Source organism: Gallinula chloropus (genome assembly GCF_964237585.1).
Source record: "Gallinula chloropus genome assembly, chromosome: 7".
Lineage (NCBI taxonomy): Eukaryota > Metazoa > Chordata > Aves > Gruiformes > Rallidae > Gallinula > Gallinula chloropus.
Genome location: NC_140092.1, coordinates 18,982,355 through 18,995,511, shown reverse-complemented (window position 1 = coordinate 18,995,511; position 13,157 = coordinate 18,982,355).

The following is a 13,157-nucleotide window of genomic DNA, read 5'->3' as shown; positions in this document are numbered from 1 at the left end:
TACTTACACACTTGCTTTGGAGACAGGAGAATGGTATTTTCCACTTTCACACATCAGAAACCAGGAGATTTCTTTGTACAGCACAGTGCTAAGTGTGGTTTGTCATGTGGAAGGGCCATTCCTCACCTGTGCAGTCCCAGGCTGTTTCTACACATCCAAAAGCCTTTCTACAGAGCCATGAAGCTTCCCAGCTCTTCCTTCCTGCCAAACAGACAGATCATCATGTCAGCAAGTAATGCACGTAGCTGGTGCACAGCAATTTCAAGACTGTGCAAAGAGCAGAGCAGAGATAGCTGCTTGATGGCTGGAAGGCAGAAGGAACTTGAACTTCCCATTACTGTACGTTTTATTTTTCTAGAATGTCTAAACATATAACTAATGTTATGAACTTTGCTTTAGTTCACATATTATGTCAGATTTAAATGTAACGGGTTAAATCCCACATGAAGTCAATGGAGTTTTACCTACAGACCAAAGAAACCAAAATCTATCTCATTATTACCCAAAAGATTTCTTGCTAGTGACTATATAACTGGAGCTACTCATTACCAACGGGTGTGCTGTCTGTTTTGTTGCATGTGTAATTTACACTTAAATCCTTTGTAATAATTAAAGGTTGCTAAAGTGAGAACAGACTGTATTAAGACATCTCTGAACCACAAATTGTGGGAAGCCAGAACAATACTCCAGGGAATTGCTGTTTCCCTTTAAAAAGGACTACAGCATGCTTTGCTTACAACTACAGAGTAGCAGAATGGTCCATACTGGACGGGCCCGCTGGAGGTCTTTGGTCCACTCTCTGCCCAAAGGAGGGTGAACTACAGCAGGTTGTTCACACCACACCTAGTCAGGTTTTTAGTGTTTTCAAGGACAGAGATTCCATAAGCTCTCAGCACAACCAGTTCTGGGGTCTGACCACCCTCACAGTGAAAAATCTCTCCCTTATTTTGAAGTATTTCAGTTCACACCCATTGCCTCCTGTCCTGTTACTTCTTTGCAGTGGTACCAGCTTGTAATTTTATGTATATTGGGGGAATATTTGGAAACCTCCACTGTTGCAAAACCACCAGCATAGCTCTACTTCAGCTGTACAAAAGATCACTCAAAACATCAATCACTGTCAATCACTAGCATGTCAAAGCAAATTTAAATTCTCACCATACTCCTACGTAAGCACTTCCTACTATTACTCCTGCAAGCAGTTTTTCCTCTAAAAAACCACATCTATCTTATAACAATTCTGAACTGTTTGAGGTTCATGAAACCAGAAAGGACTTTTCATACAAAAGGGGCGGAGGGTGGGTGAAGAAATGAGCTGTGCCTGGAGAGTCAGAGTGAATCCTTGGAAAACAAGTTTTACTTCTGCAGCAGCATGATCCATAAAGTGGGAGGAAAAAGGAGGAGAGCATGGAATTAATGGCTGTGAAGATCCACTGACGACTCTGCAGCAACTCCTGTTCTGTGCTTTCCAACACTTTCCACCCTTTACATCAGCAAAGCAGCAAAAGGAAGGGGCTACAGGCTGCAGAGTGCTGCAGCTCTGGCACAGATGGACAGACAGCGACTGCTCCCAGCAGCCTACTACCTTTGGCATCTGCTTCCTTTGCCTACACCCAAAGAGAATCTTAAGTGGAAATTTCTCTAGTGAAAAACCAACTAGTAGCTTGTGGCCACACCAGGCACTGAACACACACTGTACAGAGACTCCTATTGCTACCTCATCCCACCCCACTCTGACACATCACAACTGGAAACCACCAAAGGACAAATGTCAGTCCCAGTACAACCCTAGGAATACTTCTCTATATGAACACATATGATTCCAACACTCTGGCCTGATGTGCTCACAACCTCTAACATGAATAAAGCTTTGGTGTGCCAGAAACTCAGCTGTCTGCTCCGGGGATTGTACAGATCAAGTATGGAAAACGCCCTGTGATGTTCATGAAATTCAAACTCTTGATGACCAACCAAAAGGAATTAAAGTTGCAGTTCTTAATTAAAATTCAAACAGGTATGTATAATGGAATGAAAACAATGAAATGAATCTGTTATTCCCTGTTAATAAAAAACAGTTTATTATTTTAATTGTTTTAAATAACTACAGTGTTCCACTGAAAACTGAGTCTCCTCAATACAAAAATGCAACTCCTAAAACCTCAGCACTGAACTTATAGTAAGTAATTATTTGAAAGATGGGCTACAATTGCTATTTTTGCCTTTATCTTCACTTTTTGGAAAGTGCACTTCTACATCCAAACATGTACTGCTTCTGGGATGCATTATATATGACAGGAAGTAATTAGAAAATTGCTTAAAATCTTAGACCATCAGTCTCATGCAAATGGAGCTGACTGCAGTTTCTTGCTTGAAAGATTTTTTGACAAATAACACAGTTGTTAACTGCCAATTTTCTAGTGGGAATACTAAACATAATTTCAAACTACAATTATTTTGTTTTCTCTATCTCATCTGAAGCACTGCTTCCAACTGGTTCATTAAAAACTGAATGCATCTCCAACTCAGCACATTTACCAAGTTAAGCAAGAATTCAGACTTTCACTCCTTGTAAGGGCCAAGGCTGCAGGAAAATAACAGCTGCCTGGAAATCTGTGAATTTTCTTCTGCATCATGAGAAGTACATTCCAGTCAAAGAATCTAGCTCGTACAGCAGAACAGACACATCAAGACCCTCTAAGTCTCCCATGTGGTACTGACCTAAAATGGAAAATGCTGAGTTGAATTTACATGAAATAAAGCATGTAAAGTCAGTTGTTTAAATAAATAAATTCAATTTTAAGGATGCATGTTTGTGTTTGAATCTTGAGTGAGCAAAAATTAAATAATTAACTTTTGTTCTACCTAGAATCAAAGAAAAAAATTAGACATGCCTCTAGAAGAAAGGAAAACACTTCCTAATTTCATTCTAACCACTATGTAACACCTCCCCTAAATAACAATGCAATTTGATAAGTACCATGAATTTGCTTCACAATTTTTGTCTCTTCAGAGACTTTTTTCAATGGGCCTGCTCCTCTCAACAAACAGTGGAACTACAAGATAGTGTCTCCCATGTGGTACCAGTGATTCCAACGCCAGCACCTTCTTCCCTTTACCCAAAAGTGCAGCAAGGAGTTCTGGTGCGAACATCCTTTCTGTTTGACAGCAGAAATGATGACTCGAGCTCTTTACTTGTAAGAAAAGCCTGTAATAGCTCAAATAACCAAAAGGGGGTAAGACATCCAAGATAGGACCTGCTGATCACAGGGAAGACAAATTACCTAAATTTTTGGAATGCAGAAAAGCACACTGGACCACTTTTACAGACAGAAGCACAATCAGGGAAACAAATAGCAATTTTCTGCATTTGTTTGTGGATTATGGGGGTTTTTTTAGGGAGGATAAAGGTTGGGGTTTTGGGTTTTTTTACAATTTATAGTACTTACAACTCTGTTCATTTAAAACTCTACTTAATTTTTGTTTCAGAAAACACTAAGCCTTGCAGAAGCTAGTGCAAACTGCTTTTAAAAAAGGTTGCAAATATTTTGTTCACAGGTATATACATATATTTTAACACATGTATTTTACTTTTAATAGGATATTGACACAAGAATTGTAGGAACAATTTATGTAGTGGAAAGAACAGTGGAATTTAAGGTAGAGCCCCATATTCTGAAAACCAAAATTTAAAAAAACCCAACCTGACCACAATGTCTAAGACACTGACATTATGCAAGTGCTTATTTAAAAACAACAATCCATCATTCAATAGCATTATTATTTCTCATATAAACCACCTTAAAAATGATGATTTAATAGCAAGATTTCTTAAAGAAGTCACTGCAGGGAGAAACTTGTTCTTTGCAGCAAGAATTGATAAAAGCATTATGGCTTTCTATCGAGATCTACCAAAAGGTAGCCATTGTCTCAAAAATGAAGCAGTACCAAGACTGAAGACTTGTTTCAGGTTCACTGGTTCATGACATCAGTCATATTCTGTCTGGGGCAGGAAATGAAAGACCCATGGTCCTCAGTTATCATTGTGCCCCCAAAATGCTGTGGACGCATGGAAATCTGAGCTATAGTACAATGCAAACACAACCTGGATTTTGCTTTAGGTGACAACAGAAAGTAGCCACATCCAGGACTTTCCAGCTTTATGCCATCTGGAAATAGGTAATTTCAGTGAGAAGAGGGTCAGCTCAGCCCCACTACTGTAAATAAACAAAGAGATTTGCAGTATGTCTTTGGAAAACACACATGAACTACCTTCTCTCTTGGTTCTACCTCCTTCCCAACAATTAATTACTCTTCCTAAAATTCCCTTTCAAACACCCCATTTTCTCTTACATTGTAAGCCTTTCCCAATGAAAAAGCCAGCTGGCTATCTGGATAAAAATAAACTACAGGCTGTCACCTTCTTTGCTCCAGTTTCACCACTCTGAAGTGCCAACTCTGATACACTGTAATCTATCAGCACAGAGCTTACTGGGAAACCTTTCATTCCGATGCACTGTTTAACTTAACCGTAACAGTTTACTTAGCTACTCTGCCTGAGAGATGAATCAGCTCTACAATCATTATAACCTGCTTTTAGGCCTGGACTCAATTACTGGCCTGACTATTAATTTTGTTGATGCTGTTGCAGAACTCAAGGATTCTGAGAGCCTGTTAGCCCCCAGGTGTTAGTACATCAGTCATACACTCACCATTTTTATCAAGGTACTCCAGTTACCAGAAAGAACCACCTCATAGAGCAATTAAAAAACATTTACATAAAGAAAAACACATCAAGACATCTATTTCTACAATTAGTAATAAATATTTACATCTAGTCTACATAGGTAACGTTTGGCTTAGATTTATGGCCAGAAATTGGGGTGTTAAAGCAGTACCAGCATGAGGATGAAGCATTATGGAAGTGAAGAAGCTAGACACAGCAAGCCAAACATCAAATCTCCACAGCTGAGAGCCCCAGGACACACACCAAGTAGTCTGCAGGAATAAGGCTCTGCAGTGTGTCACAATGACAACAGCTTGTAAGGTGTTTGGCTCTTCTGTGCAGGACAGGCATGCACTGGGTGTGGGGTGGGACTCTCACATCATCCACCAACACCCCTCCAGCAAAATGCAAGCGTGAAAAAGACCCAGCCTGACCACAAATCCCTGAAAAACAGCAGGATAAACTGGTCACTTAAAGCATCAGCATTTTTTGATTAGAGACAGAAATATAGATAGAATATATGATTTTAAAAATACTCCCATATGCATGGGCTTATCACAGTCTTTCAGCTCTTGTGACACCCTTCCTGGACAAGCGGGAGTTGAGGGATACAAATAATTTTAAAAGATCCTTAAATTGTAATGCTTATACAGCATGACAAGGGAAGAATGCACAGGCAAACAGAATCCTTCTGGGATGGACTACTTACCACAGAGCCACCTGTGAGAAAGTGGGATCAGTCTAGACTCATATGACTGAAGTGTTGTATCACTGTGTGGGCAAATTGTGTTCATGTGGTAGGGAAAAAAAGGTTTCTTTCTGTTTTTTACAGGAATGGAAATGAAATTAAATGAAGTGTTCTGCCTCTACATAGATCGTTTGTGGACAACAGTCAAAGGCTAGGTGCTCACTAATCTTGTATAAATATGGTGAATGAGGAAGGTAGGAGAAAGACTGAAACAGTAAGTGTTCTTTATACAGTCATGCTGAAATGAAGAATTTGAGAGTGCTCACTTCTCTCCTGCATGACCTTGTGCTCTGCTAAAACAAGCAATGGTCTCTAAATTCAATCCTCTCATCTGCTGTCCTTGGCAGAAGTGATATACAGATGTGTATTTCCTGCCCTGTGCTTGTAGGAAAGGTTGGGACATCCCAGCCTCTTGTACTCAGTGTGTTGTGTGATGCTGCTAATAACATCCAAAAAGCAAACAGGACATATGTAATAGTCAATAGGTACAAGTCAAAGTAGAAAGGAGATATTGAACAGTCAGAATAAACTGTCACATCCATCTTGTTGCTAACAGGTAAAGTATTGCCAATTAGGCCATTTGTTTAAATAAATGTTTTCTGCCACATTGATAAAGTTTAAAGCAATCACTTTTTTCCCAACTTAGATTTTCTTCATGTACCATTACATTTAGTAAAGGGTACTATTCATAGTCTTTGAAGAAAATTAACATATATTCTGTTCTCCTTGACAGGAAATAGTTGCCCGATGCTCCAAAATCTCAGAAGGAAGGATGCTCATTAGAGAAGAAAAACGCAGATATATATGCAAACTCTGTGGAACTCTGTGAATGAGAAACACCTAAGACAAGGAGCAGTTGCCTCTAAGACCCTAAAGTTAATCTTAGGAGAATATGTAAATGTGAATTTTATAACTGTAACAGCTCCTTTTAAATATTTAAAGAGTGGTAACATTAATAACTATCTGGAAACTCAGTACGAGCAGCAGTGACGTACACTGCCCAGTTGTAGGCAAACATACTTGACTATCATGGTCAATAGTATTACACTCACCTCTACCTGAAGACCAGTCCAGTAGTAACAAATATTTTTTTCCTCACCACTGTAAGTAGACCACAAGGCCTTTTCTGATTGCTGTGCCTCTTAAAACGTATTTTAATTGACTGAAAATCTGAATTCCACATTTATTTACTACCCAGAAAATAGGGGGTTTTCCCCCCAAGAGGCTAGATGTCAGAAAACAAGCTTTTTCCTTCCTTTTTCCCTTGACTTAAGATTTGGGTTTATAAATACAGGCATGCTCATAATGCAAAGATGATGTAATGACTATAATTCTTCCCCCTTTTTAACTGAAGAAAAACAAACAGCAATCATTATTGAAAATTAAGAGGGAACTCTATTAGGCAAAATATATGCAACCTAAATATGTATCTCAATATAACTTATCTCAGAGTACAATCTTAAGTAGATACACAATATCCAACTTGATAGCAAGGGATATATTAGGGAACATACATCAGGGCACATATTAGTGAATACACAGATACCAAAGTGAATAGTTGCTTAAGTAGTAAATTATCAGACAGAATGCATATCCCAATCATTATCTTTCGCTATACATTCTGTTAAAAATATCCAGCTTGTAGTTTTTCTTTAAAGTGAACCAACACCCAGAAAAAATATTTTAGTATATGCAACACAACCATCATCTAGCAACTTCCAGCTGAAGGAAAACATCCAGATAAACTGAATATACATTGACTTATTTGCTTTTTGCTGAGTAATTTTTACTAAAATAAATCCTTAATATGTTTTTCATATCTCTTTAGCTATTATTCTGCTTTTTATTCATTATCCAGTTACAGTCCTGCACTAAAAGCTTTAGCTTCAAAAACAACAGATTATTCAGAGCTCTGTTTAAATATAGTATTTCACACTCTAAGTGTATTACTATTTGAATTAAAACATGTTATTCAGAGTAAAAATTCCACTGAGTGTTTAGCTATTTTATAAATCTGTTGATTATATGCAACTCTCCTACCAGGCAACAATGGCAGAAGGAAGAAGTCCAATCAGTCCAAGAGTTCTCTTCCTAAAGAAAAAACAAATATGATTCATGTGACATCTGGAGCTAAATTACTTTTTTTTTTTTAATTGAAGAAATCTCAGTAATGCTTTTAAGTTTGTGTCCTGCACATGCAGAAACATTCAGCTAATTTTTGGAATGCACAACCATATATCATCACACAGGGGAAAATTAAAAAATATACAATGAACTGGGAAACAGGGAAATGTTTCCTGCTCTACTTTCTGGTGTTTCCAGGATAGTCAATGGAATCCCACAATTTCAAAGTATAATTGTCAGATTTACTGAGCCCCATTCATTAAAGGCATATTAATGCCCAAGCATATTCATATACGTACAAACATGTTAATATTGGGACAACTGTGTTGCATTTTAGAGGGGGATACATTCAGTCCTGGTACAAGCAAAGGAATGAGTTAACTTGGTCCTTAAAAGTTACATGACTGCAATCTCTTTTTAAGTTTTCTGTTTTTCCTTTCCTGACAAAGAACCCAGAATCACACACCACACAGTATGATGAGGTTTATTGCTGTCCTGAGGCATCGCAGCAGCCTAACGCTAGTCTGCAAGAAACACAGCACTGTTATCACAACCCCTTTAGAAACATAACCCAGGCCAAGACACAGTCAGGTCAGTGTGCTCACAATTCACTGCCTAGAGGCCTCTCTTAACTGTAGATCCAATTACCATTCTGTTGAAAAAAATGGAGCAGAGCTTGCTGTATTCTGTTACATCACAACCAGGATAACAGAAGGAGGTGAGAAAACAAATGCTTCCCATATAGCAACCTATTGTTGCTGTGTATCCCTGTTAAACAAGAAAGATACAAGCCAATACACAGCAGAAAAGTGATTCCAGCCAGCAAGAGACAGGGTTACTGAAAAGAAAGACAATTCTGCTCCATTCCTGTTAAAAGCTGTGCCACTGAAGCAGAGAATTCTGCAGGAATAGAAATGATGGGTGAAATTTATCCCAAGGAAAAGAGTGTTTAGCAGGGAGTGACCCATCCTCATCTCTAATTCATGCTCCCAAGACAATCTGAGCTCATGCAGTCAGTCACTCATTTAGGATTACTTGGATGAGATGGGTTTGAACAATTTCAGAATCAAACTGCACCTTCCAACTCCAGTCTCAGTAATCTAACAGGTTACTAAATAAAAGGGTATTCAATCTCCTCATCCTTCGTGTTTAAAGCAAGCAGCTACACCAAACTAAGCAGCTAGCAATACGAATGCATGGTTGGTGTGGCCTGAGAGCAGACAAAATTGAACCCCTTGGGCAAAGCTGATTGTAAATGGCTAAATGGGAAACAGACACTAAATTGCTCTACCTGCTGCACACCAAATGGGCACAGAAGTAAAATCCAAGACACTCTAGAGATGTAAATTAAAATCAAAGAAGAGCCTTCTGATTTCAGGCATCTCCTGAGTTAGGAAGCAGCTGTGTGAGATCTCTCAGGTCGCATTTTTGGACTTATGCACCTGAATTCTCCCTAAATCCTGCTTTAGGTACTTAAGTCCTTTATTGGATCTAGCCAATAAACTCTCTCTGTCTTTACCTGGTTAAGTATTTTAGATCCTATTATGCTTTGCCTCCCTTTTTATTTTTAATGAGATCCTTATCTTTCTGACATGTAGTTAACTGTTTATCCTACATGTAGTTAAGGGGTTTTTTTATAATCACTAGTGCCTACATAATTATTACGTATAAGTAAACAACTTACTAAGGGTCTTATTTCAGGGGTGCTGAGAACTCCCAGCTCCAATTATCTCAAAGACAATTAAGATCCCTTGGAAAACTCATCCTGTACAGAAATACCAGCACCTCACAGACTAACCCTATTCAACATACTTCGAGAACAAGCTGCAAATGCAGCTTTGTGGACTCTGATACTTGAGAGTCCTGCCCAATGCTGCTACACAAAGAAAGGTTAGCATTTGTTTCACTGCAGTGATGCTGAGCATTTTTCCATTTCAAAGTCTGCCTGCTGGAACTACCTCTCTAAAGTCCTGAAAGTCTACTAAGCAACAGAGAACAAACTTCAACAGAAAAAAACCCAAGTTGGTTCTGAGGATTCATTATTTCTTAGCCAGGGCTGAACAGACTTCAAAAGTTACGCCATTCAAGAATTATTTAATATGTCTGAGACTTCCTTTCTTACATTTATTTTTTCTAGAATAAAAGGTATTAGTAGTTTCCCAGCAGAACAATTAGTTCCCAGGAACATGATTTTTTTTTTTTTAAAGAGTATGACTTCTATTTTCCTAATCTAATCTTTCTCAAATACATTTTATTTTGCCTTTGTTACACATCTTGGAAAAAAAAAAATTACAGCTGCTGGACAGCTAGCTACCTTTAAAGAAATAGAAGGAAAACAGCCAGAAAGTCATTACCAGGTTTCTCTTAGAACAGAACTACTTTCTTCAGGTTAAGTACCTTTTCTTGGGATATATGCCAAGAGTGACTGTAAAAACGGGGCTTGGCTCCACACTTCCAGTACACAGGTATTTTTTAGGTACACTGCCTGCCACTGCCTGTTTCCTTAGCCTGGCTTAGTTTTGCTTCATTTTGTTTTGACTGCAGTCAATTTCTCAAGATTTAAATCAGAGTAGTCTCTAATTTATCTAAAACAAGGTCAAAAACTATTTAAAACACTTAATCATCTCATGTTTAATCAGGCTGCACATGCTATTTGTACAATGAATTGCTTATGGAAACATCCAATCAGTGAATTTAAAAGCAGGAGAAAGGAATGCACTCCTACCTCACTGTAGTGAAGGCGTAGCAACCTGCAAGTGCCTTTCTGAACAAGAACCACCAAGACTTACATAAGCAGTTGTAAAATACCACTCTGTGGTACAAAGGGGAAGGACAATTCCTGAAATCTTTCTTAGAATGACCCCATGTGAACTCTGCAACAGCTTTTCTTTTTTTTTTTTAAAGTATAGTTTATCTGGCTCTACCACAGGGGAAAAAAACCCCAACCAAACCCCACCAGACTTCTGCGTGCCTGCTATTTTTAATGGAGTGGTGGTAGAGCTGTGCATGTTATCTAATCTGGTAAGAAGTTGCATGACTTGTCTTCCCTCCCCCTTACATAACTGCCACATCCTGATGACAACACAGTGGAAGATTTCATTGAAAACTTAAGATTATTTCTTGTTTAGTTAAATATGCCAAAAGTGAAAGAATGCACCAAACCCCAAACTTGAAAAATCAACTGCAGCTCAAAATGTGTCAGAATGAAGACACTGGGTCTGGACTAAGGTCCAGCTGAGCCCAGTATCCTGTTTCCCAGTGATCAAAAAGAACATCTAGAGAATAAGGATGAGGTGAACACACAGTCAGATTTCTCCCCTAAAAATCTTCCAGACTCCAGAGATCTGTCTCTCAAGGATTTCCTGACACAAACAAGATTATTTTTATGCAATGGATTATATCCTACAAACTTCTACACACTCTTACTGAACCCAGTCACAGCATGCCAGGCTCCAAAATTACTTTATATCCAGGGGTAGTATCCCTCTATTTTTGCAGCACACTGCTGATATGCATTTAGGAACAAATCTGCAGCCTGTATCTTTAACGAATTTCAACGACTTCCTGCAACACAGAACACACTTCAGCAAAAACCAATCTTTTGTCTATCTGAACCTAGATGACTTTTTTTTTTCCCTTCATGCATGGAAGCCCCAAGTTTCCAAGGGAGACCTAAGACAATAGGGGCAACTGCAGAGAACAGCATGTATCTCAAACATTAAGAGACAGTGAGGGGTTACAGCAACAGCAGGTACTGTCAGCAGAGAGAGCCAACTCCAAATAAAAATACTAAATAAAGCTATATTTCTATAACTGGAAGAAGTGGTGTAAAATAGCAGGCTCCCTATCCCAGCTACGTACCCATCCTACCCCAACTCCCATCTTTTACTGTTTTTATTTTCCAGTGAAGGACAATGGGAAAAGCCTCAAGTCTTCTGTTCCAAGATGTCACAAGTATTTTGTTCTGGCATAGTTGGAATCAGGAAAAAATGCTGATTGCAGCTGACAATACTGCTCAAATCATCTGTATGAACGCTAACATACAATTTTTTCTAAGAGCCATTAGAAATGGCAATGGGTTTTCATTTCTACCTTACTATCTGACTCCAGCTTTTTAAGGAAGTCCCAAAAATTGAACTTTGTCCTGCTTTATTTTTGTCCACAATTTCCATAGGTAATCTTATTTGAAATGCAAAATAAACTACTCTTCTCCTTAATAATGGCACCCACTCTCAGTTTTGCTAGCCTAAAATCTATGCTTATCCCCCTGACACTTTGTGAAGGGTCAGCTCACACTTGATTAATCTAAAAGAGACTCCACAACCCATTCAAACCATTCATAATTCAAAGCACTTTAGCTCATCTCAGCACCACTCAAGTTCACACTACAAGCATCTTTACTTCAATCCTTCCTTAGACTGTCACTTCCTAATTTTTCATGAATAAGAAACTATTTTACCTACCTCTTCATACCTAAAATACAGCCACGTTCTCTCTCATGTTTCAATACCATAACATCTTTTCTCTTTGACTTTGGGAACTTGAAAGACAGAGCAAAGGCAAAGGTTGTGTTTTAAAGCGGGTGAAGTCAGACAAAACATCTGGATATAAACCCAAGTGTTTCTAATTATTTCTAATCACGACATCTTTACCTGCAGCCTTCTTAATAGCCTTCTGCATCATCCTCTAACCTGCCACACACGAAATACAGCTGAAGACAAACACAGCTTGGTTCCTTTCACACGGCCATAAATTAATTCTCCTGCACTGTTCAGTCTTGCCTGGAAGGTTTTAGAGGGACTGTTACATTTATCTGAGACTTCTGGATTTCTCACAGCCCTCTAAGTTTTAAAAAAATAAAGCACCATAGCAACTGTAAATACATTGCGCTTATGCAACAGATTTTAAGCTTTCATTAGAGGCTGGCGTACAGCTGGAAACCCTAAATATTTCCCCATAAAACCGCCCTGCGACCACTACTTCGCACAGGTGAAGTAGAACGAGGTATTTCCCCCAAAGCTCCCGACTTGCTGTTGCACATTCGCCTAAGACAAAGCTGAGGGCAGCCCCGGGCTGCTCCGGCTCAGCGCCCAGCGGGACCGCGCGGTGACAGCCCCCGGGGCGGGCTGCACCAGCGGCTGGAAGCGCTCGGGAAACGAGGGAGAAACACATACATCCCGAGCACAAAGAGCTTTTTCTTAACCTTGTGGCTTTTATCGTGTCCTGAGGTAAAAACAAACTAGCGGAGAAGGAAACCGGGCGAGCTGAAGGGAGCGGAGACGCCTGCGGCCGCCGGGAGGGCACCCGCCGGGCGAAGCCTTCGGGACGCCCTCGAAGCGGTCGGAAACCGTCCAGAGACCCCTCTGCCCGCCCTCCGCGCCGGGCCGCTTCCCCCACCTCCCACCCAGCCCCAAGGGCGCTGCCAACGCCCGACCCCGGCGGCCGCTCCCAGGAGCTGCTCCGGAGCCCTCGGGCTCGCCCCTCTTGCCGGCCGAGCCGCGCCTCTCCCCCCGGCCCCGCTAAGGCGCTCCCTCAGCCCTGGGGCGGGAAGGGCTGTGCCCA